This window comes from Tripterygium wilfordii, chromosome 12, assembly GCF_013401445.1.
Source record: "Tripterygium wilfordii isolate XIE 37 chromosome 12, ASM1340144v1, whole genome shotgun sequence".
NCBI lineage: Eukaryota > Viridiplantae > Streptophyta > Magnoliopsida > Celastrales > Celastraceae > Tripterygium > Tripterygium wilfordii.
The window spans coordinates 9743893-9748584 of NC_052243.1; the positions used below are offsets into that span (position 1 = coordinate 9743893).

Below are 4692 nucleotides of genomic sequence, written 5' to 3' on the forward strand. Positions count from 1 at the left end.
TCCTTAATTATTACTTAATCAATACATTTTTTTCCCTATGGTGCTTAATTTGGTGCCACCGCAACCACTATATTCACATAAAAAAAAAGCCTGGTTGGGTGATAAGGCCAAGAACACTACTAAGACTAAGATGTTCTTTCTACATAAATTAAAAGAACGCTAACAAGTCGAAGTGATAAGGCATGGTTGGGTGGTTCGGGGTTTGTTATAGTTGAATCCGTAGAAGAGACATCAACAGGCAATTAAAAGGCAAGCAAGCCCTAAATTAAACGGTACCACTTTCACGAAGCGGGTTATTCCAACTTTTTGCCCGACTTTCCCTCGCATAAAGAAACCAAAGTCTAGGGATTTCATCTCTCAAAAACGTGTTCTCTCTCACTTCTCTCAGAAGCGTGTTCTTCCTCAAGCGAAAAATTAGGTTTGTTTGTCTCTCTCCCTTTCTATAGATCTCTCTAGTTCCCTTCTTATATCTGCTTTCTAATCTTAATTCATGTTAATAATTTGAGTTTTGGTGGATCGGTCTTTGTTTTAGAAGAGGAAGTGAAGGGGGCTAAACTTTACAGAATGACTCGTATCGAATTGAGTTTAGTTTGGCGTGAAACACTTTCATCTGATGGGCATATCTCTGTGTAGAAATCAGGACCTTACTGGATTTTTAGTTTGGCTCTCGTCTGGCTTTGAGCTCTTTCTCTCCTTGTAAGTGCTTTGTCTTTATGCAAACAAAGGTTTTAATTGGATTTGATTTGTGCTTTGTCTTTATGAAGACAAGGGTTTTAATTCAAGGGATTTGAGGATATTGGAAATTCTAAGGGACGATATTTAGGCTTTGGTTACAATTAGGCACGCTTCAAGAGGTAGGGAATTCCTACTTTCAATTTATTTAACTTTGGGGTTGTAATCCGGATCTTTGATTTAGTAATTCCTACTATTTGTTGTATGGTAGCATTCGATTGATAAATTCATATATGATGAATTCTCTGTTTTGTAATATTGTAGGATATTCTATTCCACTAGTCATATATCAAGAAATTTGGTATTCTGTGTGGCTCCATTTTTTATGGATGCCGCTTATTTGGAAATTTCCTATGATAATCAATTATTGAATCCTTTGGACTAACATTTATTCAAGTCCTTGGATTAAATTGTTTGGTATTACTCTGTGTGATTGCTTTGAGAACCTTACGTCTACATATTGGTATGGATTTCTGGATGTTTGTGTGCATTATTTATTGCACAGTTGTATTTGTGTTTAAAATGCAGAAACAAATACACTAATTTATGTTTTTCCAACACAGAGGAAAAAAAGAACTAATGAGGAAGAACTATATGAGATTGATATGTTTGTCTTAACTCGTAAAAGAAAGGATGGTACAATGAAACTTGATGAAGAAACAAAGGTAAGATTCTTCAATCATTAAAACTAAAAATATTAGTTTATGATAAAGTAAGTAAACTGAGTATTTTATAACTTTTATTTTCATGTTGAATTGGAGCAATTGACATCCCAATCACATGATACACCTTAGAGTAGTAATGCTAGAGAAAACTTCATCAAAAAAATCTTTAAACCCCATCCTGGATGAGCACCTCTCTATGGAAAAGGTGTCACTCTATCTGATTTGAGAGGAAAATCAACACCTCAAGCATCCAATGAAGTTCTTCAAGGATTAGCTGCAAGGGAAAAGAAGGCGATCGAGATGGAGGAAAAGTTTGAAGGTTTCTAATTTGTAGTGATCAAACCAAGAATTAACTGACAAGGCTCGTCATTGTAACTTAAGAAATATTTCTAAGTTGTAATGTTCAAACTGAGAAATGTTAATGATTGCTCAGCCATTGTAACTTAGAAGGATTTATAAGTTGTAATGTTCAAACTAAGAAAGGTTAATGATTGCACAACCATTGTAACTTAGAAGGATTTCTATGTTGTAATGTTCAAATCGAGAAAGGTTAATGATTGTCCGACCATTGTAACTTAGAAGGATTTCTAAGCTGTAATGTTCAAACCGAGAAAGGTTAATGATTGCCCGGCCAACTTAGAAGCATTTCTAAGTGTTATGTTTAAACCGAGAAAGGTTAATGATTCCTCAGCCTAGTAACTTAGAAGATTTTCTAAGTTGTAATGTTCAAATCGAGAAAAGTTAATTATGAACAATGTTTCAAAATGAAATAGCACATAATTTATTAATGTCTAATGAGCAAACATGTATTTGAAAAAACTTAACTATAATATCTACGGAGGTTTCTAGCGTTCCATGGAGGCTATTTCTCCCGGTTTTTTGGGATCTTTTATCTTGTAAGTCCCCCCAACTAAAACTTTTATTACTTGATAGGAAACTTCCCAAATTTTTTTGAGTTTTCCTTGGTGTTTCATGGAAGCTTCGACCTTACTGAGTACCCAGTCTCCAATAGCGAATTTTCTTTTTCGAGTCTTTTATTTTAGTATTGATTAGTTCTTTTTTTATGGGCAGTAGTTCATATTCTTGCCTTTCGTGCTTCTTCTGATAAGTCGAGATTGTTGAGAAGCATCTTGATATTTTATTGCTTGCTATAGTTTTTGATCTGAGTTGTAGGAACACCGATCTCGAGCAAGACAACAGCTTTGGATTCGAATGTGAGAGAAAACAAAGTTTTCTCCTATTGAGGTTTGGGGAGTTGTTCTATAGAACCATAAGACACTTGGCAATCATTCAACCCAAAGTTATTTAGCTTTGTCAAGCCGAGCTTTTAGTCCTCGAAGGATGATTCAATTTGTCACTTCAAACTTATTCGTTGGCTTATGGATGAGCTGCAATGGTAACTCAGAGCTTGATGCCTAGTTCTTCGCAAAATTTTTGATGGCATTGCTCAAGAATTATCTCCTATTGTCAGTTATTAAGATCTCAAGAATCCCATACCTACATATGATTATTCCGTAAGAATTGTTTGACTTTATGGTTGATAATGGTAGTAAGTGGCTCAACTTCTACCCACTTAGTAAAATAATCAACTAAAATGATGAGGAACTTTCGTTGAGGTGGTGGCTGGGGAAAAGGGACATAGCAAGTCAAGTCCCCATTATGCGGAAGGACAAAGGTTTTGAATTATAGTCATAATATTTTTGGCATTTGTCACATTTACTCATAAGTTACTCGACATTCTTCTTCATTGTGGGCCAGCAATAGCCGCAATGCAATACCTTGTTGGCTAAGGTTCTTGCTCCTACGTGACTGCGACAAATTCCTTTATAGACTTCCCTCAAGGCATAGTCTACTTTCCGAGGTGCAAGGAATTTGAGTTATGGAAGTGTAAGTTACCTCCTGTATAACGTTTCTTAAATGATAGCATAAATCACTACTCTTGCTCGAACATTTTTGGCTTAATTTTTATATTCAGGGAGTTTTCCTTTGAACAGGTATTCTCATATGTGGGTCCTTCCAAGTAGGTTTTGTTTGTATTTTGGCAACTGATTTAATCAAAATACTTGACTTTTAAAGTACTTCTAGGTTTATCGAAGTAGTTTTTTCGGTGTTGCTTGTTGAAGCTAACAAAGCTAACACGTAATCTTTTTGATTTTTTTCTCAGGCCACTCTCTTCAGGTCATCAATTCCCCAACTTTCGAGAGGTATTTAATCATGTCAAGGTATTTGGCTTTGTACTCTCCTTAACATGTTCGATTACTAGCTTAGAATCGATGTTGACAACCTTATTTTTGACTTCTAATTCGATGAAGAGCATTAACCCTGCCAAAAGAGCTTCGTATTGGACTTCGTTATTTGAGGCTTTAAAGTTGAATTGAAGGACATGTTCGATGTATATGTCCCCCGATTTGAGAAAAAGAATCCTAACATTGCTATTTTCTTTGTTGTATGACCCTTCTACATAGAGTTCTCATTGTTCATGTTGTTGATAGAACTTGTAGGCAATATACTGAGATATGTCAGAGGTCCAATTTGACTGCCAAGTGTCCACCTTTAAGTGGAGGTTGTTTTGGTATTATCAATCCTAATGGCCTTGTTTGGGGGGTTTTTCAAAATGATTGGTGACTACGATTCACAGATAGGTACTATTGGGCTCTTTGCCAACAAATTTTTTTCAATCTACATCGTGTTTTGTAGTTCTATCTATATCTAATTTGTTGATCACTAAAAACAAATAGATATGCTGGCATTCGTACTCTTCTAAACTTATTCTTTCAATTTCTCTATTGTAACTATAACGTCTTAAGTTTTACCCCTTTATGTATTTAGCTTTTCATGCTCAGGATTACCTTCTCTAATAACCATATTTCAAGAGATTTGACAAAATTAGGATAAATATGAGATTTAGATTTTAGGGCGATTGTCGACGATATATCTTGTTTCTCCACTCATAGTTGTCCCTTTACAAAGGTGTGTTTCTAGGTTGTAAGAGGTGATTTTCCAACCAGTGGCTTTGCTTCTTTGGATCTGAAATTTTACCGATAGTGGCCTCTTTATGGCCTCTGTTGTTAGGTCCAGCTGACTTGGGCTGGTTTTCTTTTGTCTTAGTTTGGATATGGCTCTGTAGTTGGAGAGGTGGGTGTGTTCTGGTTGTTGTTATTTGTTCTGGCAGGTCTGATTTGGGGTAGTTTCTTTAGTAGGCTATTGGGTTCTTTGGTTTCTTACAAGTCTGAGTTCATTGTAGAACTTCTGGCTCTTCTGAAGGTCCTTCTAGTTCATGGGTTGTCTTTGGATT

General features: G+C 35.7%; 1 long non-coding RNA gene across 1 annotated transcript; it reads left to right on the plus strand.

The window, feature by feature from the left end:
• Positions 1-236: 236 nt before the first annotated feature.
• LOC120010146 lies at positions 237-3612 on the plus strand. The gene is made up of 3 exons (XR_005470825.1): positions 237-418; positions 533-696; positions 3562-3612. It is a non-coding gene; the product is annotated as an uncharacterized LOC120010146 (long non-coding RNA).
• The last annotated feature ends 1080 nt before the right edge of the window (positions 3613-4692 follow it).